At 46.5% G+C, this 27,235-nt stretch overlaps 1 protein-coding gene across 4 annotated transcripts in view; it reads right to left on the bottom strand.

Moving 5' to 3' along the window:
• Egfr (epidermal growth factor receptor) overlaps positions 1-27,235 on the bottom strand; it is a 204,947-nt gene that overhangs the window by 74,785 nt on the left and 102,927 nt on the right. Inside the window, exon 1 of one of the 4 annotated variants that reach the window (XM_078187001.1) lies at positions 5,764-6,876. The exons of the other annotated variants lie outside the window; for them this stretch is intronic. The gene's annotated coding sequence lies outside the window, so the exon portion shown is untranslated. Of the gene's footprint in view, positions 1-5,763; positions 6,877-27,235 lie in introns of those variants that run through there. 4 annotated transcript variants of the gene reach the window in all.

The following is a 27,235-nucleotide window of genomic DNA, read 5'->3' on the forward strand; positions in this document are numbered from 1 at the left end:
TAAAAAGATGTTCCTCGCGTCCCGTACAACTTGGACGACTGAGCACATTCCTCGGCTTAAACGTTCTTTGAAAATTGAATATGGATAACTGCGAATTTCGCAATAAGGATCTGTCAGTTCTATTGTCTAACTTCTTTCGATATTATTTGATAGCAAATTCAATAAACTACATTTTATATAATTTATATTTCTATGAAGAACATCTTGTAACATAAAGGGGTAGAAATTCATGATTTTATAGCACAAAGGCATAACACAATAAAACTTCCACGAACACTTTATTAATCAGTCACTTAATTTTTAGCAGTACTTTAATTTGCCTGGAGAACGTGTCGAACGATCGAGCGCCGAGCGAAAGAATAAACACGAAAGTCGGTTATCTGTGCAATAAATTATTACTGAAATAATATTAACCGATGCCGTCGAGCCGTGCTGATAACAGTCACGATAAAAATCGTATGTGAATAATCATTCGGATAAACGTTGTTTCGATAAGTCTCGGGCCGTGATATACTGTACGCAGCTCCCCAAGTAAACACAATCCGGTCACTCGCAGTCGTTGCACTGCGAAATAAAAAATATTGATACACGTTTCTTGCGTTTCTTTCGCACCGGCGCGCGCTCGATAAGAGATAAATGCGTTCCGAGTCCGAAAACGAACGGGTCGAACGGTCCGGTATGCAAGTAATATCGAGTCGGGTTTTAGCCGCGGATACGTTATTAGCGAATTACAAGGTTTTTCTCGAATCGAATCGAATCGAATCGAGGCGAAGCGAAGCGAAGCCGTGAAATACCCGCGGCCGATTTTCCGTGGAACTTTAACGCCACACCCATGCAATGCCCCAGCCCGACGCGGCCGGATTGCGCTAGAAAACTGGTCGATGTGACAAATTGCGCGATATCAAAGGATCGAAACGGTCGCGGGCTTGCGCAATCAGCTTATCAGCGAACCGAGCCTTGTCTTCGAGATGAAAATAATGGTCGGCGGCGCGACGGAATCGACGCGCTAACAATGCACGTTGCATCGATTACATTAACAATCGGTTTTCTACGGGTCTGGCTTGGAAACCTTCCACGCGACGGTGAAAAAGCGGAAGAATTTCGTGTGGGTAGTCTCTCTCTTTTACACGCGTCATCGGTATTCCGAGGTTTCACAGCTACGAGCGCGGTTCGATATTACAGGCAGACAACGTTTCTACAAATTCTCGAACGTCTGGATCAATAGAAACTTGCATTAACCTAGCCGAGAGCTCGCTCACGATTAAACGACGTATCTTGATCTTTCTCGTGTTCATAGGGCATAGGTTATTCCTCAAGAACAAATCGGTGATTGGTAGATCCACGATTGCAGTGACTAAATTAAAAATGTTACTCTCCTCTCGTGAATTCTATGCAAATATTCGCGTTATCTTAAGCACACAATAAATATTTATTCTCCTTCTACGAAATAATTACAATCGAGAAATCTGTAATGGTTACAACCATTCAATCGTAATGTTACGTTTTAAATAGCTTTTTTTAACATGTTCAGTGCCGACAATCGATCACTAAAATACCCACATAGTTAAAACAATTTATTTAGTAAAGCGAAACTAGAAAATTAATATTTAATCTAGAGGGTGGCATTAGAACTCTTTCGCCTCCGAAACATTTTAATCAAATCCAAGTTGCTCAAATATATTACAATAAAAATGAATTTTCAAGTTTGGTCAGAAATTAGTGTCACCCATATTTGGGTGACACGGCGTTCAACGTGTTAAACAGAGATTATATTTCCACCACCTACAAGAAAAGCATTTGCGTCTCTACGAATCGTAAGAGAGAGAGAGAGAGAGAGGGAAAGTCCCCGCATATTTTCGAAATGTTACGGACGCGCAGAGATGCTCGGTCTAATGATAGGCATTAAGACAAAGTTTTCCATAAATTACCGAAACGTCCCGCCTCGTAGCCACGGCTTTCCATTCGGCTCTTATGGGTGACATTCTAATGCCATTCGCCGTGCCCTTTCCCTTTCGTGGTTCGCGAGCGCGAGCGCGAGCGCGACACGGGCCGATTAATGTCCCTCCCTTAGAGAGTAGGCAGCAGGCCCGTCCTCAGAGGAGGCAGCACGTAGAGTATATACTTCTTTTTCATCCGGCTGGCTCCTCCGAGTCCTACATCATACTCGTAGCGAGCGGATGCGCATCCATATGTACGCATAACCGTGTAACGACGTCCCAAACGTGGTATCCGATCGTTGAACGATGCGACACGACGTCCGAGGCACATCGTTACCTTGACAAACGCTGTTCGCGCACCGGGGCGACCTAATCGGCCGTTCGTTCAGTTTAGTGCATCTTAACGAATTATAGAGCAGGCTCCGCCGGTTGCTTTTGTCTACGCCGGAATAAATTTGCGGATGTAAATCATCCCCGGCGCCGGTTTTATTGTCGCTGGGGAACGCATCGAAATATGGTTCCCGTTCCGAGAACCGCGGTGACTAGGAATTTTATGAGCGTCGGTGTGGCACACGGCTCTAGGAAATTCGGCGGGGAATCGTTGTCGAATGAGAATCCGGTTAATTGACAACGTGGGACGACGGACGACTATTATGGCGTATAGAAAGTCTAACGAGCGGCGTTCGTTACTCCGTGCCGTGAACGACGCGCCTCGTCAGAAATCCGGACGACTGTCGGAGCGACCGCTGCAACGTCTCTGTTTATTTCTGGTTCGCCAATGACGCAAACATTTATGCAACGCGCCGATTTTAGAAAAAAAAATAACAGCCGTTTCGAAAGCTTGAATTTATGAACAATTTAGTGGAGTGTTTACGGTGTCCGTCTACTTTAGAATTTCGAACCGTCGAGGACGTAGAACAAGTTCGAAACAAGGAATTCCTTCGTACATGTGATTTTTGAGTACTTTTAAATTAAACATTTTAAATGCTTGACAGAAAAAGAAAACGCGACGTACCAGTCGGCGAGTATCGCGTCTCGTTGCGGACTTTCTAATCACTGGGTATTTCCCAAGGAAGCGTTTCCGCAGCAAAGGGTAGTTAGAGAGGCCACGAGGGAAAGAAAGACGGATGATTTCCCCGGTGGCCGCGTAGAGGTCTGAAAAGGTAAGCCACCTAATGGTCCGGCGAACTGGCAGATGTCACATGCCCGCGCCACGACCTATGTTTTCCAAACGGGCGTTTTGCCGGGAACATAAGCGAACGGGCTTCCCTTCTTACCCCGGCATTCGAGTCTCCGGCAGCTACTGACGATCCAGCGAACATTAGGCGGCCTAGGTCCCCGGGAGCCAGGGAGCCGGGGAGCCAGGGAGCCGGGAAAGATCGGGGCAGCCGGGAAAGACCGGAGAGCCGAGAAACGAGAAGAAATTCCAGGCTTGTGCAATTCGCGTGGCCGAAGGCCTGGATATATCGCGGCGGAGTTTCGTTTACGTTTTACGTATGTGTAACGAGTTCGCGGAGCAATTGGAACGTGGCGTATCGGGCCAACAAGGAAATCATGCTCGAAGTGTTCCATCGAGCCGGTGTCGAAAGGAGAAACTTATCGAGACCTAGATAAAAGAAATATCGAGCCAAGTGCAGCCGACGAATTCTTGTAGAACGAAACGGGAACTGTCGACGATTTTTCACGACGTCGCGAGAGTCGAACTTTGACCCGTTACCTGTCGCCGATGTGATTCGCAGTCGATTCTTAGCCCGTGCGAATCGTACCGAGTAATTAAAAGATCTTCTTATTACTATTATTCATTGGAGGCTTATGAAACTTCTGTTTGCAGCACGATCTTACTATCACTACGTTTACGCTAGATAAAGTATAATAAGAAATCCGAGCGACTGAAAACACCGACACAAATTGCTACTAGTACTTGAAAAGGTTTGGACGTAATCTCTTTTTTTCGATAAGCAAACGCGACTAACAGAGTCGTAGTAAGGTTTTCGTAGACTCTGAGCAACTCTTCATTCGATTTGCGATAACAAAAACCATTTCAATCTGCGATTCCTAATCTACGTTGCTAAATTTATATCGGCGAGTGGTGTTCTTTCTTCGCACGTATTTTGGTGTTGTCGAGTGACCCGGAAGTCGTTGAAATGTGCTTAAGCGACTTTAGAAACAGGTAGAAAAGTGGCTACGGGTCCCATCGGCGTTCCAGAGGATCTCGCAGTACGGACTATCGGGGCGACAATTTATCTGAAATGTAGACGAGCCGTTTACATTCGCTCGCTGGATCGAATGCACCGTTAATCCCGAGAGCCCGATACACTTCTGACAAGGAGATCGGATTGCGGGCGAAACCGCGGTGCGGCGCGGCGCGGCGTGGCGGGAAATCGGAGTAAGGTCGATCGGGCGCTAATTTAGCCCGCGATCGGTCCGCAACGGTGTTGCGCGCTCGGCGCACGTTTGCCCGGTGTCCGCGGTGTCAGGATGATCAAGAGCGATCGGCCGATCTTCGTCGCCGGTGTAAAAACCTATATATCTGGTCACGTATCGTCCGCGACAGCGAACAAATGGTTCCGCGGATCTGTTTACGTACGGGGTCGGAATTTATGGGGCGAACGTGCGTCGCGGGCTGCCGCGCACGTGAAAGTCTAGCCAGCGCGCGATTCCGACGAAGAAACACGGGCACCGAACGGTGGCCAAGGGGGGCCCTTTATAAATCTTGTCGCTTGGAAAGCGAGGCCTTTCGGTATGCCTCGGCTTTTTGCCGAAAACGCGTGCGACCGGCCGCGTTTCTGCGGCAGCCGCGCCGAGCCGCGGCCGCGGCAGCGCCAAAGCGCGTCGCAGGGCCACGTCTCCTCCGACTCCGGCCAAGATACTCCGGGCCTGTGTTGCACGAGGGAAGAATGTACGCAAGAAATGTTAAGGCGTGTCGATGTCGATCCACCGGGCCCCGCAGACTCTGTCTCTCGACGCCGCGCCGTTTCTCCAGAAACTTTCGCCATTGCCGAGATCTCCCGGCGGAGTCAGCAGAACTCAAATACGGTGACCAACTCTCTAGTAGAGAGCTAGAACAGAGAACCTTGGAGATTATCCGTTGTCCTACGAAAATTTTGCTCGATGGTTCCCCAGGCCACTGCCCTTGAACGGGTTTGTCGGATCAAGCGACGAGAAAAATGCATTTGTTCTCGAAGAAGCTTGAAATTATTCAAATGAAACGAGCAGTAATTATTGCATTTAGTATTGGAATTGCTGATTAGGTTTATAGTATTCTTTGCAGAGGTGCAGTCGAGTTGAAAAAAAACATCGACGTGTTATCACGTTGTTATTGCCGGGTGAAAGAAACTGTGTGTCTTTTCTTTGGCATGGTAGGAATCCTAGTAATCATACTCGGACATTTCGCGTTCCAACATGTTAGTCAGGGAAAGCTATCGATACAGGCGAATCACGTCTCTCGTTAAAGACTTGAATTACGGCACCTCGACATCGACTAAACTTTTCTGTCATGCAAAAGAGTGGACTAAATTGTCGAACGTTCGAGTTAGCCACTGTCGCATTACCGTGATTCGGAACGTACACTCAACGTTTCCCGCATCCCCCGATAATCCAAAGGCCCTTGCATAACCACGCGAATGTGTTGGCTAAGTTGCTAAAGCTTCGATGTATAGAAATGTTGCCACCGCTACTCGAAAATCGACAGAATCCAGTCGACGAATGATACAATGATTCGAGGTCGATAGTCAAGTTGGAGTAAACATCTGACGAGTTTCCACGAGGGTGCGTGGGTGTTCGATTTACGGATTGACAGAAGTTTGATCGGAGGAAAATCACTCACCGATTCAGAGGCGATCGTTGGTCCGGCGAAATATCCAAGGCGAGGCATTCGACGCGCAGCGCGTACGAAACTTCAAGGAAACGAACGTTCACTTTCAAAACAAGCTGCCGTGTCTCCGGAGTTTTGCGTGCACCACACTGCAAGCATTCGGCAGCAACTATTGCACTTTCACGTAAAACCGGCGTCCCAGGGTCCACCACGTGGTGTGCTCGGAGGGAAATCGAATCGCACCGGTGTGGATCGACGACAACTCCGAGCCCGATCCGAGCCCGGTCCGAGCTCGATCCGAGAACGATCGACGCGGATGGCAGATGCAAAGTCACTCGCTGGTTTGGCCACGCGCGATGCTAATCAGCGGGGACGTCTCGAGACGGCCGCGTCCATGTCCATGAGATCGACTGATCGCGGTACCACGCGAGAGATCGAGTTTGCGCGGCGCCGATAAGAGGTGCAAGTCGAGGCGAGCTGACGATCACACGCGCGCGCGCGCGCGCACTCTCTGTTATCACTGTCAAACACGTTGACGGCGCAGTCCGCCGCGGTCGCCTGGCATTGCTTCCACGAACCCGTTCTCGGCCGTCTCGAGCTCGAGTTGCCGAGCGCGGGAGAGAAACGGATTCCTTTGTCGTTCCACCGAACGCATAAAATCCGAAAGTTTATCGTCGGCGCGATCCCCTGGGCAACCTGTTTCCGCCGCTGACAACAATACTCCTCGAGAGCCTGGCCGGCGCTGTCAGCCGATTCGATTCCCCTTGGTCTCCGCGTACACGGCGTGCTCGGCGTACTCCGCGACGAGGAACTATCCACCCACGAGCTCTCGGCGACGAGCGGTGCTCCTAAACGAGCCTGGCCGGAGAGGTCGGCGTCGGTTTGTTTCACGGATCACTCGCGATTCCACGGGCACGTTCGACGAAGGCAGCGCGAAGGTGCGCGCGAGTTCGACCGGCGATCCGCAGACGAGAAAGGAAGAGGCGGCTTTCACGAGAATTCCTGCCGATCTTTCGAGGCCTCCTCTTCGGTCCGCGCGTCTCACCTTGCGGAGAGCGAGTCTCCAGGTCGGCCATGCAACGACGCACAGGTCCACGCTGGCCAGCAGTCTCTCCTCACCTCTCGTACACCTTCGGCCCTCTCCCTTTCCACCTTCTACCACCACCACCACCACTGCGCGCACGGTACCGCCACCACCACCACCACCACCGCCACCAACGTTACCTGGAGCCTCGAGTTGGAGTCGCCACCACCGTAGTGGAGTGGAGTGGAGTGGAGTGGAGTGGAGTGGATCTCCACTCTCCACCTTCTCCTTCGCCGCCGCGCCGTCAGACTTCTTCGCCTCTCTCTTGCCACCCCTCTCACTCTCGACTCGACCGACCAGAAGACAACTCCTAGCCTCCTCTCTCTCTCTCTCTCTCTCTCTCTCTCGCGCGCGCGCTCGCTCTCTTTCTCTTCCTTTCTCTTCTCGACCCTCCCCCTTCGCCCCTTGGACTACTCTTCCTTCTCTTCTTCTTCTTCTACGTCTACTTCTTCGTCGCGGTGCTGCTCTCTCGCCTTCCTCTTTCTTTTACCTACTACTCCTACTCCCCCTCCTCCTTCTCCTTCTCCTCCTCCAACGTTGCCTTCGCTATACCTCCGAGTCCTTCTTCGTGGATCACTCGGTTTCTCTACTTTGCTCCTCTAGCCAGGTAGAGCGGCTGCCTAGGTATCTCTACGAGGCAGTATCACCGCGAGGGGCCAGGGGAAACGTGCCGCTACCTACAACCTTTCATTCCCTCTCTACGGTCGATGCAACGCCACGCATGATCCCCCTCGGCTCTATACACCTGAGGGTTGCGCCCGGTGCATTTGAACTACGAAAAAACATGTGCTTCGAACGATCTGCTTGCTACCAGAACAAATTCCGGGGTTGCAGCTTCAACTTTCGACTGTTTGAACTTTACATTCGTATCTCCGACTGCTGTGCCGGCAGAAGGGCGGAACAGGTTTGAAGTTTCGGGACTAAATATACGAAAACAGGTACAAACACCCCTATTAGAAACATAAGATGTGGCTAATGTTTCAGAAGAAGAGTTTGACTGAAATATTTATTTTATAGATATGTGCGTTCGTGGTACGAACATTGTTAGGGTGAGAGAGTATTAGATTGACCAGCGTTTAAACTTTTAATTATCTTACACGATTGTAGTAAAGAAAATAAAAAAGACCAACAAGAAATTATCAGAATTTTTAAATCCTGATAATTATAATAAAAGATTTAGTAAGCCACATAAATTCAAAATAAAGCTGTTATTTATGAAAAATATTAACGAACTTCCCTCAAGCGTAATCACCATCGATATATTATGGATCGGCACAATAGCTGTGATTTTAATTTTTACGCAGTCTAACGTTCAACTAATTTAAAATATCTGTAAATGATACAGATCTCACGTCAAGAGAAAATCACAATTGACAGTATGATCCTCGGCTAACAGACGTATACACTTTGAAAGGAGCCCTTTATTGCAGAATACGTCGCACAAACGCCACCGGGGCGAGGTGGGTTTCCATGCAGCTGCAGTTCCGAAGGGGAATCCCGGAAGCGGTATCTTATTGAACATCGTGCTCGAGTAAACAGAATTTTCCTTCGAATTTCGCGTAACCTGGGGTGTAGCGAATCGAGATCATGTTGGAATCTAAACGGTTGCACGACCTTGGCGTTGCGAGATTGCAGATAAACCTTAAATCAAATCTAAATATTTGACGTTCCATGTCGAGTTTCTGCGACACGTACGAGGCGACGTCGGCGCGAGCATAACGCTATATACTGCATTCGTCTTTTTAGTCAGGTAGCAATCTTTCTCTTTTCGCTCTTGTTCAGAAAAAAATCTTGTATATTATATTATCTATATAAATATTATACAAATATTACTTATATGTCTACCATTCCTCAAATAACTACGTCAATTGGTAGTGCTACATCCTTAATAAATTCTTTAATCGAACGAATCAGCGTTTCTCTTTTGCATGTCCTCGTGCATTTTTATTTCTATGTTTTGATAACAAAAGAACCAAATTTGTTTCGATTTCGAAGAAATTAGTATTCATGTCTGCTAGATTATCCCCGAAATCTTGCACCACCATGTCGATACGTTGTCACAACGCACCCGTTCGCAATCCGAAAAAACGAAATTCATTGTCTCTCGAATCTGAAGAAAAAAGTAACACAATGGTCCGCGATCGTGTCGACTCGAAAGGATCTATCGAAACCGTCGAAAGAGTTTTCAATGCCTCGAATGAATCACCAGCGGCCATAACCGTGTGTCGTTCTATAGTAAACGGTATCGCGAACTACCACGGAGTTTCCCAAGCATTTGCATGCAGCACCGCCATCGTGCGCGAGCGCGCGCGCGCGCGCGCGAAACTGGACCCATTGTTTGTTTACATAATCGGCGTGAAAACGTTCGCCGGCGGTGAACCTAATCGAGCAGCAAGTCGCAAGAATCCGAAGCCTTGTTACGTAAAAGCCAGGCGTGAAAACGTGTCTCGCGTTCGGTTTCCAGGAAGAATCCGCGTCGCCCCGCAACGCGGCTCCGTGGAAGCTGCCGTTTTCGATCGTTCGCTTTTTCCGTGAACCACGCGTCGGGACCGTTTTACCATAAATATGTAATAACGCAACCGCTCCGACAAAGAAGCGGCGGCGTCGATTCCTCTCGGCCGGGACCTATCGCCTCCGAGCGAGAACATTCTGCGCGTCGCGCCGCGCCGGTAAATAGCGGAGAAAAAAAAGAGGCGGATGTAGACGTCGAACTAAAGGTCGGACTGAAATACCAGGTCGACGTGGAAATAACGGGGATTCCTTTAAAAACGCGAATGTTAAACATAAACGGCCGTAGTTCCGGGTACCGAGGCTCACCGCGCTGGTTAAACATTCGTCCCGCCGATGCCGGCATTCTATTGCAGTTTTTAAAATGGCCGCCGACGCTCTCCGGATGCCAAATAGGCTCTTTCATCGCTGGTAACTCACGCTTAGCGGATGCAAATGTTCAACGCAAACGTTTGAATCTGATTCTCGAGTCTTTTGTTAATACGCCGGACCGGGTTTCTTTACATTCTTCGACGAGGTTAAATTTAGTTAAGCTCCGGATGATTTTTATCGTGCCGTATACTCGAGCAAAGACATTTTATCATCTTCCGAGAAGGTGTCTTCGTAATCTCGCTGTAATTGAAAGTTATGTTCAACATTCATGTCGCTCGAGTATCCATCGCGACTTTATCACGTGCTACTGAACTTGTTTTACTAGTTTTACGCAGTATTTCTTGGTATGCTCATAAATAATTTCATACTTCTTCATCTTATTTTTTACTTACGTTGTATTAGCATTCAACAAAGATTGGGATTTGCAAGATCTATGTAGAGTGTAATATTGTAATTTGTCGATATATTTCATGCTTATATTACATATTACAGAATATATAATACATAGAAATATATTGTATAGTATATTATATATACCAATGTTACTGTATTGATAGATGAAATTATTGGAACGTTGTAAAAACAGATAAGAATGTCGAAACAAAATCACAAGGCTAGATTCGAATCGCATGGTAGTAGGAAAAGTTTCCGAAGCTGTGGACCGAAGGTTCCCCGAGAGACCTGCGCATCTTCCCATAGAGATCTGAAAAGGCGTAGGGGGATGACTTCTCCGCCGTCGGCAGGTGCCCCATCGATGCTCCGTTTCGATACAAGACCCCTGAGAAACCACACCGAACCCACCCTTGACATTTTTCACTCGACCACTGACGCGCGTATTGTTCTCCTCGAGTGGTTTGCCTATTTCTACGGCATTATTTGCCATTGGGTCGTTCGCCCCTACAAAGGGGGACCCCGCGGGGCGGCGGCCGCGGTAACAGGCGCAACAACCCCGAACAATGACGCGAAATTTCGGAACAACCTGGTCTGATTCCATTTGTCATTGTTCGGAAGGTGGCTCCTACGAATTGTCTTCCCCCATCCCTTTGACTTCCTCAAAAGAATGCCTTGAACTTTCTCGACAACTTTTGACAATCCTTTACTTTTCGAAGGCTAATATTTTAAAAGTAAAACATAAGCATTTAAGATCTAATCTGTTAATTTGTTTCAGCATATCTTTTAAAGTAATCCTATTAAATTCATTAGTTACAATTAATTAATAATAGCTGTCGAGGAGTTAAGAGAGAAAAGAATTCAGAATTCATACACAGGAAAAGCAATATCGCCGCGAAAGTAAATATTCCATTGCATTGATTAAGCGAATCCTCCGCTGCCGGGGTTCTACGAAGTCTCTGCTCCGAGCGCGAAGTAATATCTCAGAAAATAGAATTCAAAATAACACGCATTTTCTGTCAGCAGTCGGGCAAAATAAATCGGTGTATACGTTGCCGTTTGTAAGAAATTTCTGCTGCGAACGAGGCATTGCTAGCATTTCGCGAAATTATAAATAACGAGCACTGTCTGCCAGCGGTTGGCGGCTGAAATAAATCCGCCGGTGTGCGGCACAGTCGAGGAATGCTGGTTCGATCGAGAAAAAGATGAATTCCTCGATCCACGATGCTACCTCGGATCGAGAAACGACGATGCACTTTTCGCGGCGTCGCTAATTGTCGGCCGGGCAGCAGATTGCCCGACGACCACGACGACGATAATAGCGATCGCACGAGTCCGCCAGGAATCAACAGGTGGTTTTATGCGCGCGTGGGCCTAAATTTAGCCGCGACATAACCGCTCCTACTCCCTTTCTTCGACTCCCTTCTCTGTCGTCGAATCCGTAGTCCGGCGTCCGGCCTTCGGCAACGGCTCCGTCCGTCGCCTCGCGTCGCCCCCCCCCTCCTCCGTTCTCCCCCTTGATTTCTCGTTTCCGCGCGGAAGCCGAGCCATGGATCCCGAACGTCCGACGCGTGCAACGAGAAATTCCCGCTTTGGAAATCGGCGGATTGCGATCGGCCGTGTGTGCAATTAAGTGGAAAGTCTACGCTCGTAGGAAGTGGGAGGCGTGGTTGGGCGACAGTAATCCCGTGTTAATTAGCTATGGAAGAATTCCGTTCGGTTGGCGTAGAGATGTAAGACGCGTAAAGTCGCCGGTGACTTAATAAATGATTTTCATAATCAATGTGGGATCGGACGGAAATGCGTTGGGTTTAGCTTTATGAGCGATTCGAGTGTGCGGTCTACGCTTCGTACGTGAAGAAAGAGTCGAGTACTGTTAAAAGAGTGTAGTAAATTCACAACTCGGTATCTTATTACTCGTGTAATTATCGATTAATCTTCTTGTAGATCGAAGGATGTCCCCTTGGAGACATCGCTCGCAGTAAAAAAATGAATCTCGAGGCAACTGGGTGACGGCAGTTAAGGAGGATCGTTTCGAGGACTTCGAGACGTGTCCGAGAGAATAATTCCGATAGCAGGGTCGACGATGACGGGCATAAGGAAGCGCGAGATCAATCTTTACAGCGCGGCGTGGCGGCGGCTAGCCGGACGTCAAGCAGGGCAGGGCCAAGCTCGTAACTCGCGCTTCGACGCGCGATTTACAGCTGGCGCGTTGCTTTATTCGCCAACCTGTTCTCCGTTTCGTTCGGCCGACGAGACGGTTCGCCGGGACGGTTCACGGAGACGGTTCGCCGAGAGGAACGCTCAACTCGCATTCTTGTTGCATTCGTTGCGACGCCGTGCCGCGCGCCTCGGCATACGCGAATCAGATAAAAGTGGCCACTGAGAAAGTATATACCGCGGCCTCCTCGGAGACTTTGAAGAATCGGCGAGGATCCACGGGATATAGCCGACGCGGCGCGACGCGGCCGCGGGTGCGTTATGGTCGACCGAGATTTTCGATAGGACGGGCCGGCATTAAATTTCCCTCGGATCCGATGCACCGTCGATTCCTTTCCCGCGATCCCTTGCTACTGTCAAACGTCGTCTCGTTAAGTGTTTGTTAACCCCTTTGTTCCACAGTCTTCACTGTACGGACCATCTCTTTACGCTGGTAGTAAGAAGTCGTGGAATTTTAGCCTTTCTCTGGAGAATTTAATGTTCGGAGGATTTGCTGTGTTAAAACAGTGCAAGAACGAGGAAGTCATTTTTGTCACGGTAATTATAGCAACTTGTTCAGTTAGTCGGAATTGTTATGAAAAATAAATGCATTTGGACAAAGCAAGTATGCAAGTGAATACATTAACTGTTGCAAGCAAAGAAAGATTTTTATTAAAATTAAATTTAATAGCTATTAAGTTGAATAGCAATAGAAAAATACAAGTCTTTAACTTTGTTATTGGAAAAATTGAAATTGAACAGTAATTTGCATGCTATTTGAGAATAATGTACCTTTTATAGAGCAGTAATAAAAATGAATATCTACTCAACTTCTTCATATAATCAATGCAAACTTTTCTACTTTAAATAGAAATGTGTTCGAAAAATGGTTGGTCTAGAAAAAGTAAGAGTTCCAGCTCAGGTGAAATTAGCTCTGGACGATTAAAAAGGTGAAAGAATTATGCTTTGTAAAAATGAAGTAACATACACGATAAACGTTGCCTAAAGTGAAGCAGAAAGTATAATATAAACTAAGTAGAATATCCGATTGCCAGAACAAATAGTTTTAGATAATATTCGTAAAACCAGATTCCTTTTCTTGCTGCGACGCCGAAGATAAAAAATAATTATTCTTAAATATATAGGATAAATTCCCAGTTCTTGAATAATATGATAGAAAATACAAGCATAGATTGTTCGTTACGTGACTGAGAGAAGTAAATAAGAATAAAGCGAAGCAGTGTCGAAGCACCCTCGGAACATATCTCGCCGTGTCGCGCCGCGCCGTGAACTTCTCATCTGTGCGGCCTCTCCTCGCGAGAGAGACTCCGGTTCCGAGTATACCACGAGCGCGGGCACAGGCATAGAGCGTTGGCTATAACGCCGGCCAGAAGAGAGAAGAGAATACCGGTTCGGAAAGTGCAGTGGCGCCGCTACCCGAGGAATTCGCGTTTGGAAAAATATCGTACGGGTCAGCCGGATTTGAATAAAGCTCTCGTGTCGCAGTCGCAAAGCTCGCTCGAAGAGCCGGTCCACGACGCGTTCCACGGATTCCGGACATCGAACAGTCACGCGGATTTTTACTCGGGATCGTGTTCCCCTGTTTACTTCTCGAACACTTCCGGAATCGTTTCCATAATTCCTCGGACTGGAAAAGATGGAGAGTCGGTTTACGAATGAAAAAGGGCAGCTGATTTTTCGGTAATAAACTCGCTATTATTTTTTGCTCATTTAAATATGTGTACCATTGGATTTGAATATTTTCTTGCAGTGGTTAACACTAAGACTACCAAAATAATTAAAATGACTTCTAATTCTTTCTTTTACGGTTAAAAATATATCTTAGAGAAATTCTTAAATACACTTCTTTATCGAATTTTTTTCATGGAAAATAGACATATCTGAGATCGTTAAAAAGATCGTTTAAAGAAAAGTGTAAGAGTTTTCAGCTGTCAAACAATCGGTAATATCTTTATTTTGGTACCCATTTCAAGACGAATACTTGATTTCCACCTTCCTATTTTACCACAAGTGAATATTATTAAACAAAAAATGCGAAAGAAAGCGATTGTCGAGTAGACTTCCAGCTTGGAAGAAAAAGGATCCCCAACGAATCACTTATTCAGATCTCGGAGTATAATACAGGCGTCGCGTGCAGACGTACGTTCGCGGCGTTTTAAAAATTGGAAAGCCTTTGAAAACGCTGTCAGAGCGAAGCGATCCAGGCGTAAAGCTGTCCGGAATGATTCTCGCGACCGAATGACCATCGACGCGCGGAGAGCACGGCTCGCCGAGAAAGATTGACCGGCGCGGTGCGCGCCGGTTCCGGGAACTCGTTAATAATAATCCGCGGCGGGATTATTTATTTAGTCCATTTGCACGTTCGGAGTGTCTGTCTTTTGGCGCGGCTCCGCCGGTAATGAATCGTTCGCATACGCCGCGCCGCGCCGCGCCGCGCCGCGTCGGACCCGGAGGCCGGAGAGTTACAACGGCTCCATGGGCCGGAGCCGGGGCCCCAAGACCGAAATATACCTGGCCTGGGCTACAGGGCCGTGCAAAAGATGCGCCGCGTGGATAACACCGTCCAGAAGAGTCGATCGTCCTTTTATTTTCTCCGCTCGGCCGCTCCACCCGCCTATGTCCCGCCGTCCTCGACGCGAGGCGACGCGAGGCGACGCGCTCGCAGAGCGCTGGGGCGAACGCGTCCTCTTGTTCTTCCTCTCTCCTGTCTACCTATACACCCTTTGTTTGAGGCCTTCGCATTCTACCTTGCTGCCAGCGTTCGCAGCTATTGTTCAACGCGTAGAAAATCGAACGACCGTCTCCGCCGCGCAAAAATCATGAGAATTTTTCGCCCCTTGGGGAGAGAGACCGACAACCCCTCCGAGGGCTGCGCAGGGTTCACCGAGTTCACCGACACTTTCACGGTGCCACTGACACGTTCTTCTGCTAACTCACCTGTGCACGGTGCTCGCCGGAGGTTTACGGGCTCTCTAATTGCGGCGTCATTCGCATTAAATTCAGCTTTTATGTGAATATTGTGACGACGAGAGAACGGAATTTCATCGGGTTAAGCAAAAACGTTTCGCGCAACCGGTTGAATTTAATTTGAACCTAAAGCAACACTATTTATTATGAAAAACCGTACTCCGATTTTTCGAGTTCACAGATGAATTTCTTTCTCTAAAAAATATGGCGGACAGGGCGGAGAGTATCGCAATTAAAACCTCGCCGAGCTAATGAAGCATCATGGAACAAGCGCGTTCGTCGATACACGATCGGCTCGCATTATTCTGTATTTCGTCGGGGCGTTGTTCACTCGCCTCTCTTTCTCTTTCTCTCTCTCCGTCCTTTGACTCGCCGCAAGGCTGACAGAGAGACGCGGCGGGTTCCTCGTGTTTACCGATCCTTTCCGTTTCCGCAAATATTGGCGACCGTGGGACGATTCGTGGGAGGCGCACGGCTCGGGACGAGGGTCGAGGGAAGAAGGATTTGTCGGGTTGCGAACTCTTTTCTCCTTGATTATCTCCAACCAAACGGCTGCTCCTCCTTCTCCCCTTCCTCTGCGCCCTTAATTTTCCATAGTCTGTTCGAGCTTGCTCACGACGAGTACAAATTGCGTCTCGATGTTTAGAGTCTCTACATATCGTTCTATTGTTATAGAATTCGAAATTGGATACGCGACTGTAGACGCTCGTTTATACTGTTTCGATGCGAGTAGAAACGGGGGACTCCGTGTTCTGACTTTAAATTGCATTCGGTGGATTCAACGTTGACTTCGAACACTGTTCGTGCGACTTTCTTTGCATCGGTGCTATACTTACTTCAACAGAGAAATATAATCAATGATTTTTTTTTATAAAGAAATCTTCATAATTTCTGCGATTTATAAACAAAAATTTTAAAAAAAAAGTTAGAAAATTGGTGATTTCGACGGACAATCCAGCAGAACCGTTGTGGTCGTAACACCGAGTGAGCCAAAGTCACGGACCATACGTGGAAATATATGTCGTGGAAGAACGCGATACGAACATAACGCGAAACCATACAGCGTACGGATTTAGCGAAACCGATGTCGTATCGGAGTGTTCGGCCGACCGGCCACGGGTACGGCAGTTACCGGTAGCTTCCGTGACTAATCGGGCAGTAAGCCGTACGCCGTAAGCCGTAAGCCGTAAGTTCGAGAAACGTTAGATACGAGGATTAGACGTCGGGGAGGAATAGGGAGGAATGTGGACGCGGCAAGAAGCGCGACTACTTTCAATTACCGCGGCGGAACCGGCATTCCGCGGATCGGCCTCGGCACGGCAGTATCGTTGCTTCGGAGATTCAAAATTACTCGGAACTTCTATAAGCCGGCCCGACGATAGCCGGCATTCCTCTGAAAATCACCGCGGCTCCCACTCCGCGCGGCCTGCCGTAAACGCGACAAAAACGGCCGCGGCCGGTGACGTCGCGAAACACGCGTATAGCTAAGTGTGCTCCAACTAGACCTCGTTGACGCGTGTCAATAAACATTCTACGTTACTGGCCGCTGATGAAGCGATTCCCCGCGGCCGCTAGTAAAACCGCGACCCCGAAAAGCTTCTCCGATTGCGAACGAGTTAAATGGTCGCGCGGATGCGTCTTCGTCGAATGAACTCATTCCAAGAAGTCGAACGAATGTCCTCGTCTTTTAGTATATTTCATCTAGAATTTGTTAACGTTTGTTGGATAGAACTAGTCGTCTTAACATCGTCAATAAACGCATGCGCATTTGTTAACTTGAGACCATAGTTGGATTGTAACAACGTTTACGCATCAGCACAAAAGAACTTAAAATTATTTATGTAAGAACTTTTTTCATCTTCAGATTTTCAAACGAGAATTTCTATAAGTATCCGCAGGGTAATTAGCACGAAGGTAGATTCGAAAGCGGCGGTTTCACAAGAAGAAGAGCGCGATATGGTGATGCACAAATTGCGCCTATGCACCGAGGCAGGACCGATCGAGCGGCAACGATTCGCGTTTAACGGCACGGTAATTGACCGGGCCGCGTCGAATGACAACGAAACGCGCGGGACTATCGTCGATCGATCTCGATCGTTTGCTTTTTTTCGGCGCGAGTCGCCGCGGTCGGCGCGGCCCGATCTGCGGAGAGGCTGCGACTGCGACTGCGACTGCGGCGGGGACCGTTCCCCCGGGTGGGCCACCGACGGGCCCCCGGTCGCTTTTTTCCGGCTTACCGGCCAATTTCTTGACACATGTTCGCCGGTGCAACGCTGAATCACGGCGGAGCGGCTTTTTATGGGAAAGCCGCGAGGGCAGTTTAAAAGTCAGCGAGCTAGCTACTTTCACCCGGGGCCGGCGCGCGGCGCCGAAAAACAGCCGGGCCCGGTGGATTTTTTTGGGAATTAACCGGAGCAAAAGTCAGCGTACGTCTCGAGATTACGACGTGCGGTGAGTAAAGCCCGGCCCGGGATCAAAACATTAGCCTTTCTTCTGGGAGCGGGGCCTCGCGCAAGAACCGAATCGCCGAATAACAAGTTGGTACACCTGCCATCCGAACCAGGAATCCGTGTAATTTTTTTCGCCGTGCGGTCCTTCGCCCTTATAAACCGTTCCCTGGTCTATTAAATCTATCGCGCGACCTGCTTTCTTTCTGTGACATCGGGCCACGGGTATTCTCGGACCGAAGTTGACGGATCCTTCCTCCGTCTTCCCGATTTCTCCGGTTTCCTCTTCTGCCCCGACTTTTCGGGAACGTCGCTCGAAATCCCCAAGGAGCCCCGGTACTTTGTAGTGACGAAGAGAGGCACGGAGGGTACATCACCTTCGCGTGTTTACCTCCTCGGCAACCGGTTCTCCTGCCTCCCTTTTCCCTCTCGCCTGGCCGGCCGGCCATCTTGCTCTCTCTCTTTTTCTCTCACTCTCTCTCTCTCTCTCTGTATGTATATCTCTCTCTTTCTCCCTCCCGGCGACCGTTTACCTGTGTACCGTGTTCAGCCTCACGTAGAATCTGCCATCTTCCTCTCTCCCACTGTTCGCGTCCTCTTTCTTCGGCGTCCTCGTCCGCCACGGAGGATCCTGCGCCGCTCGTCGATCCGGCTGTCTCGTTCTCCTCTCGGCACCGCACCGCGGTATTCAAATGACCTCGGATGATGAATATCCCCGTCTCTCTCGGCCCGACGGTAATTGCCGCTATCCCCGTCCTTACTTTTGCCCGCGGTGCGTATGGCTCCGCACGAAACGCCGCGGCGGCGCGGCGAGCAAGCACGCACGGACGTACCTACTCTCGCGCTCCGCTCCGCTCCGATCCTCTTTTCTCCACCTCGCCTCCTCGCCTTGCCGTTCGCGAGAGGTACGTGCCTCGCGCCTCGGCCCCTTATCTCCGGGAATTTCGTGAGGAGCGCGGATAAATTGCGCGAAACCGAGCCGACGACCAGCGCGCCGCTCTCGGAGATCGGCCCGGCCTCGACCCCTCCGGTCCCTTCGGCGCTACCTTCGAGCACGGGAGGTGCGAAGCTACCCAGAATCCAGAACTCCAACCTGCTTATTATCTCGCCTCCCTGCGAGGCTACGGCCCCTTCAAAATCGAGCTTCGCCGCCTAGAGTTCTAGAATGCAAAACGGAGGACTTTGCCGTTTGCTTTTTCCAACCGAAGCTCGATCATTAGTCTTCTAGGAATATAGCTTTATTGTTAGCGGTTCGATCAATTATATTAAAAAAAAAAAAAACAATAAATCTCACCGTATCATGATAAATAATAAAATCAATCAAATTAAATCTTTCAATCATTAAGATTGAATTAAATACAATTGAAAATAATCTAACCTCATAAGAAATAGACTGAACAATTAAACGCACCGCACCCAATATTGAGTAATTTGAATTTGATGACCGCCTCATTAATATTGCTGGAGGACTTTGCCTTCTGCTTTTTACAACCGAAGCTCGATCTTTAGTCTCCTACAGAATACAGCTTTATTGTTAGCGGTTCGACCAATTATATTTTTAATAAAGATTATGTCAAGGTTTCTGATTAGAATTTGGCAACTGAATAAAATTTTTGGATCGTCTCTGTAATACATCATAAACGCATTATTGAAAAGAAAGTTATGATATATGGAGGACACGTGTTTTCATTCATAATTGAAATATTTGTAACAAAAAGTATGTATTCTACGTATATATTTCTGGATGGATTTCATAATGAGTTAAAGACAGACTCCAAGAAAAAATTATCTTTCAACATTCGGCTGAAATGATTAAAAGAAAAAGTCCCGTTCAGGTACGAAGTAGCTTTAGCTTTCGGTCAGTCTGCAGTTACTTCGTGGCTCTCGGAATGATCGATAAAAATTCATGACGCAACACGGTTGCCACAGGCTTGCCATCAAGGTCCGAGAAAGAGCGATTAAAGGAATTAACGTAATAAGGGGTAGAATTACGCTAATTAAATTCTTCCACCGCGTGACGGAAGATCCTTGATGGAGTATCGGTATTAGTGAATTTTTTTTAAACGGCGGCCTCGGATGAAATTGATCCTTCTCGGTTGTAACGCGTCCGATCACTCGAATCTCCGGCGTTCCGTGAAATTCTGTTCCTCCTCGTAAATATTAGGTGTGACAAATTAATTCGTGGGCAGCGCTGTTAATCGATTTTAACCGCGGGAGTTTCAGCCTCGCTTTGAACAAGCGATTTATTTATGACAAAGTAAGAAAATAAAATATTAATCAGTGAAAGGAACTCTGGGACATAATCGGTTGAACGTGTATGCCTTGCACTCGTACGTAAGATGAACATGAAACTCTGTATTTATCTGAAAAACTTTATCACGGAAGTATTTATTTCACTAAATATCCGCTATCCAAGCAAGTAATTAAACGCCATTACTATGACTAAAAAGGCGGCAAAAACGAATGAAAAATTCCATCCGCCGTATCGAAATCACTTCAAGATGCAGAGAATTATGGTGCCGCGGTCTAATTTGCAAACGTAATAAAGATTGCGAAAAAATGATAATTCCAATCCTCGCGGGTTCCCTTCCCAAGCACATTATTGACTCGTCGCGAAAGAAAAGGAACGTGCTCGGCGTTTTCTCCCTGTGGTCGCCCCCTTATTAATCATCCTCGCCGCGACTCTAATCGGCGATGTTTCTTGCTTACGGTGATAATGAATGTTTTCGCGCGTCCGCGTTACGCAAGCGCCGCGATGCTGCCAACCGATTCGGTAGAGGGCGAGAAATCGCATAAGAAACTCCATAAATTTCAATGTGCGAACACTGGCGTATCTCGTTATATAAATAGTCAATTAGGCACGCGAGCACGAGCCAGCGCGCATCTACGAGAGGATATCGTGCTCGTCGATCAAGTCTCGTCGCGGAAACGCCATTTGGAAAATTTACCGACGATCTGGGATATAAGAATGACAAGGAGGAATTCGTACGCGGCGCGGCGCGGCGCTTTTTGTTCGTCGCGAAGGACAGAAGCGTAACCGAAAGTTCAGTCGATCGATCTGTAATGCAAATGCTACGCGTTGTCCGTTTAACCTTTTCACCAAGGAGGATCGGCGGTATTATCAGACTCTCTGTGCACCGATATCGTCGCATTCTATCGGCGTTGCGCTTCCCCGTTGCATTCTCACGCCGTTTTTCACCGCTCCGCGGAGATATTGCGCGCGCGGAATTCGCGGCAGCGTCGGCTTTTAAACGCGACGCAATGTTAGGCGATTATTTGAAAGTCCGCGGACAGACAACACGACTTCTGAGATAATAAATTTTCGACCAAAATGCTTTAACAATTTGTCAAAGAAAGTACAGAGATGCATCAATTTGCATACGAAAATTATATTATTTTATAAAAAAGATTCTTGTTTATTTTTTTATTAAATAATGTTTCTATAAGCTATATATCTTGCTACATGACTCTGAAGACTGCAACTTTAGGCAAAAAAAGCTTTTATATTTTAAATAGTATATAAATGAAGACACTCTGAAATATTCCATATCAGAGTTTATTAATTCGAAAGATCAGAATTTGTTGAAGACAGGCATTTCTGCATTGATATCTTGTTGAAAAGGGTGTAGTAAAGCAAACGGGGCATATTTTGATTAAATCAACAGCTTTTGAAAAAAGATATACAGTTTTATATATTTACGTAAACATCCGACATTTCATATGCACGTGTACGTGTATTTATATAGTTCTTTAAATCTTACTTGAAGTGTAGGAAAATAAATTGAACTTAATCAGTACAAGTCGTGTTAATTATTATGTTGCATATAAACATTGAGAAATGTTTTTAGATTAATTACAATGATATAACCCTTGATCATCATTTTCTATAAAGATTACATCGTAAAGTGGCCTTGTATTTTTAAGGCAATGTAAGCAAGCTGTGTTGCGAAGTAACGTGCTATTTGATCCTCCTAATATTCGCTCGGCGATCTCACTTGAAATAAATCTTCTGATCATTCTTTGATCATACTGTTGCTCAATGTGATTGTGTAGACGTTTAAACACTCCATACAGATAGTTCTGCATAAATATGAAGCAGTAATTTTTTGAACTTTGTCTATTTTCTCTAACATCTATTCTTCGGTTGCCATTCGCACCTTCAATCTCGAAATATGTAACGAAATGTTTGTAATTACATTCATTAATAAATCTTCATCTTTGCCATTTACTTTCGAATGCATCAATTCCTTTCTCAGTCAATTTGAAATTATATTTCATGAAGTCATATGTTTAAATTTCATCATTTTCTCCGCTTTTATCGTAACCACTACATCGACGATCTTCACGCGGAATAATTCTGCGAACTGTGCTGAGAATGGCGGTAAATCTTCTGGGAATAAAGAGAGTCATTTTTGTTCGTGGATCCCTGAAGCAAGCTGGAGGCGCTAGCTTATCCCGAGGAGACAAAAATTGCGCAGGTTGGGCTACAAGGTTACCTACACATACCAGCACGACCATACGTTCGACTGACAGATTGAAATGACCGACGGGCCATTAATACTTGCTGTTATTCAGCATGCGAGGCTCTGGCACGAAGGGATCACGGGAACTTTATGGATATGATTGCTGTTTGCCCCGTAGCTACCCATGCACGTCCGCGCGCGTATGCACCGGGTCGCCGTCGCCGGTCGCTCTGAAACAACACGCTCCCCGGAACCATTTCGGTGCGCGGGGAATACGCGCCAACCGACTGGGCAGGTATTCTTGATTACACCTTAATTCGTTCGACTTTTCCTTGAATAAATTTCATCCTGCAATTCGATTCGGTTAATTGACTTTCGCACGGCAACTAAGTGTCGTGTAATTGCAGCATGAACGCTTCATTTGCATTATATTTTACTCGAGGGAAGTTCCGTTCGATTAAATCACCTTGTAACGTACTAATTTTCGCACGAAATCTTTGTATAATGGAAATAATGCTTATTTCGTAGAAATTGATTTAATTTTAATATAAAGCCAACAGATTTAGCATATTTATGACAAAAAAGAGCGAATACCGTGCAATGTACATTTGCAGCGAAAATAAATAGCGATGATTTTAAACATTAGTAAAGGTATAACAAGAGGAACTTCTTTTCTTTTTAATTATTTTCGATTAAGAAATGCCATAAGGAAAGAAAATAGCGAGTGTACATTGCGTTACTTTCAGACAATTTACACTAGTTTCGCCTATCTCTCGAATCCATTAACTTTTGTTAAATTAATGTTATATTCTTCCCAGGAAAATGTTGAAAATTTAATCGGAAAAGGGTATGTAATTACATTAAAAAAATAATTTCATACGTCAACAGACAACATACATTTTTGCATAAAGATACGCAGCTCGACAACTGTCGCCGGATCGAACGATGTCTGCGACATTGTCTTTTGTTCGATTCGATATCACCTGAGCTGGCGGTTGCGCAAATCGAACTCGTTCGTATTCCACGTACAAAATAACGGTGGCATCGCGATGGATCCCGAGACACGATAGTTGCAGCGCAGCTTCAGCGGATCAGTTTTATGCGAGGAACCACCGCTGCGCGCTGACTCAACTCTCTCGGGGGCCCGGGGCTCGGGGCTCGGGGCCCGAGGTGTCTCCGAGCCGAGTGTCTAGCCGAGTTCGCCCACATGAGACCCGGTTCTACGCCTGCTGCTTAGGCGTACAATTGCCCGGGAACGCGCCAGAACGATCGGCGATTAGGCAATACTCGCCATTTTATAATTGTTCCCGCGGCATGCTGTACGCCGGCTGTTTTCCACCGACGTACTCGTCGGTTTCGACACACGTCATCGCTTATTAGAACCTGCGTATCGGCCGATTCATTCTCCTTCGAGAGACTAGTTTTGTTGCCAAAGCATAGGATCGAAGCCGACAACAAGCTCTCTGGAAGCAGCCCTGATTTCCACGGTATAATTTAACTTTAATATCATAATCCAATCCGACATCATAGACCAGGATTCCATCAGACTTTATCTCGAATATTTTAGCGTTTTAGCAAATAATTAGAAACGCTGTAAATGCAAGTGAAAACGCAATGCAGATAACAATTTTCTGCATCAATTATAAAAGATAGGAGCTGGTTCGTCATTTCGTTATTTTCTCAACAATTTTAACAATCATATTTGAATTCTTTCACTGTCTTAAATTACAGTTTTATGTAACAGACGTACAGAATTACGTAATTTCGGCGTTTTGCCTGAGAAAGCGTTCGGTTTAAGGGTTTAATATTTGATTTTGCTTAATTCGTGTGTAACGTGACGAAACCTCTCGGTCAAAAGGACTCGTGTCAAGCGGTTCAAGGACTTTGTTCGAGGAACTCTTAGCACCTACCACCATAGCCGAGCTAGTGTAGTGAGTGAATGTCAAGCTCCGTTTCCACTCGAGCAACGAGCGATTCCGCGAACGAAATATTACAATACTAAAGCGGACTCTGCATCGAGATGAAAATACGACGAGATGATATTGATCGATATTCGGAATGCTGCTCGCAAATATTCTTTAATGTTAATCTCGGACGGACTCGAAAGTCAAACAAGAGGCGAGCACCGCGCGGCACGGCGTACTTTACGATCGCATAAGTTGGAGCACGACGGCAAACGGATCGCGTGTCGTTATGCGTGCGATTAATTTTAATCACGCGCGCGAGTGGTTCCGCGGCGCATGTGTAAGTCTATGTACCTGGATGTTCTTGAACGCTGATCGAATTTCGCGCACGCGAGTCTCTCGTTGTAACGCTTGATGGGAACTTTATGTTGCATCGCGGCGTCGTTTGCACATGCATCCTTCGCTTTGGAGTACAGTAAATTCACCGCAATTGTCCCTCAGCTTGGAAACAAAAATCGAGAACTTGGGAAGAGGGGATACGATTATATTATAAAACGAGCTGCGAAGAATCGTATCTTCCTTTCCCAAGTTATCCACTTTTCTTAACAAGCTGTGGGAGAATTCACTGTATCCCGTTCGAATGAAAATACTCCTTAGCGTGCATTGTCATCCTTGTGAGTTAATTGAGAAACTATGCAAATAACGCTGAATTTACTTTAAATGCTTTGTCGACTAAAAATCACGAACGCTCTAAAATGACCATGGGAACTTTAAATATGTCGCTCCATTAAAATCTCCACGCCCGGCACAATTCACCGGCTAAACGTTAGCCCCCGCTAAATCATAGTTTTCGCGGCGTTTATGTAACAGCGGCGTGGCAGTAAACATATAAATCCTGGCATGTGCTATATTTCACCGCTCCTTTGACGTCCAGCCGAACCCTTTATTCGGAGTTTCGTCATAAACTGTCGGCGGACCTGGATCAACCTTTCTTCCATTATCTTGGCCACAAAAATGAAGTCGAAAAATAGACTTACGTTTCTCGCAGGAAGATAGTGGGAACTCGCGAAAGCTCAAGACGTTTGTCCAATTTATATATCAGACTTTTAATACCTTAACGACGGGGCATTTTATTTCCTATACGACTGGTGATTTTAATGATATAGAATTTCTCCAATTAGTATCTTTGTAATTAATATATTTTATTCAACTGTCATAAGACACTAATAAATATATATTATCGTGTGTAGAATAAAATAAGAATTCTCTTTTTCCGACTGTAATGTGTTAACTAAATAGTATTCTTGTATTAATGAGTGATTATGAGAGTCCGAAATACTACCAACGATTAAGGGGAAAAGGTGAAACTCGTTTTCCGACTCTCAGATTCCAGCAAAGAGTCGCTACGTCGTCGTCTAGTCTGGTCCCTATTGGGCGACGCTAATCCTAGGTGAACCATCGCAGCCTGATTGTGAAAAAGGGGGATCGAATGGAACGGAACCGGAGACACCATAAAGCAAGGGGGGCCACTCGGCTCCGATATCGTTCCTTTCGTGTTTACGTTTTCTACATTCTACACTCTTGTACGCGGCGGATGCTGAAGTATGCGCGCCTCTGCGACGGAAGACGCGAGCAGGGTGTACGGGGCATAGCGTACATACGCGCACACGCTCGGCCAAATGTATATGGGGAACGATAGGTGATAGAAAATGGTAATGTCGCGAGCACCGTGAAACATAGCTGATTGGGACCCGGTCTCAGGCCTCGAGCCTCTCTCCGGTCTCTCTGGTCTCAGCCAAGGCTTATCTCGCTCCCTGCACTCGGGGCGAACATCCGTATTCATCCTGCAACAGCACAGCGCGCGACTGCACAGGTATAGGTGCGCGGACTACCACGGGATCGAAACCGTCTCAGTCTCGAGCCTCGGTCTCGAGCCTCGAGAGATCTCGAGTCGACGAGTGAAACTCGAGACGCCTCAAACACGCTCTACGAGGACTATTGTCATGGAAAGTCTTGGCCGTTTCTTTCAAAACCTCCCCCACTCGCGGGAGCCGGGTTTCTTGAACTGCTTAAGAAGCCTTGGCGGGAGATAACGAGAGGAGTATTTAAACGTGAGTACGTAGCAGCTGTACGGTAGCGTATTTCGCTCTGTTTCGAAACGTTACGCTCCGTTTTGGATATTTACCGGGTCTCGCTTTTCAAATTCGATAGCTCGAGCGACTGAGCAATTATCGAACATAACAGAAAACGTATACGTGTACGAGTAAGCGAGAGACACTTTTCCTCATCTAGCCCTCTCGAACTTCCAGCAGAAAAATAAAAATTTACTTAAAGACTCACGGTCCAACTATAACAATTATTTTTACTACTGTTGCTGAGATCAGAAGAATTAGATTCTTTGTTTCACAGAAAATAACGAATTGATTATAGCAAATATACGCAATTATGTCCAAATATATTGTTCTATACTAGGTCAAGAAAGCTTTCATTAACAATAAAAAAAGGATTTTTTTAACGCCTGTACCAATGATTCCAATAAAAAATTATAGGCACAGTTTTTCGAAAAGCGGTCATATAATCTGTGCGAAAGCAAGTTTCTACGTGTAGCGCAATTTTATCGCGGCTCTGTGCAGCTGTATCGAGGACACGTCTTTATTCGCATTATAGTTTAGCAGTTTATTGTCGATTGCCGAACGCGATCGGAAAATACGGGCATACGGGGGTAACGAAGCTGTCCGCTCTGTGATAGGCAGCACGTGGGCGTCCTTTCCTTTCCAATAATGTTTTACGCGTGTACCATTAACTTCTAGCAATGCTGCACTTTCTAAAATCTTTTTTGTACCTCCAACCTCGCACTGTAGTCTTCCCTGTTGGTCAAGCGTTCTATCGCTGCGTTTCTCCTCACTTTGTTAGATCTTCCACGATTTTAAAATAGGATTTTACGTTCGAATAAAATATAGACAGTCAATCTTAATCATTATTGATAGAAATAAAGAAGAATATATCAAATTAACCATAAATTTTATATTAAAGTTTTTCGCATAAGTCGTTACAATATATATATATAATTAAATATAATTACATAACTATTTAATTTAAATATAATTAAATTCTAAAATCTATAGAATA

This window comes from Augochlora pura, chromosome 2 (assembly GCF_028453695.1).
Source record: "Augochlora pura isolate Apur16 chromosome 2, APUR_v2.2.1, whole genome shotgun sequence".
In the NCBI taxonomy this organism is placed as follows: Eukaryota; Metazoa; Arthropoda; class Insecta; order Hymenoptera; family Halictidae; genus Augochlora; species Augochlora pura.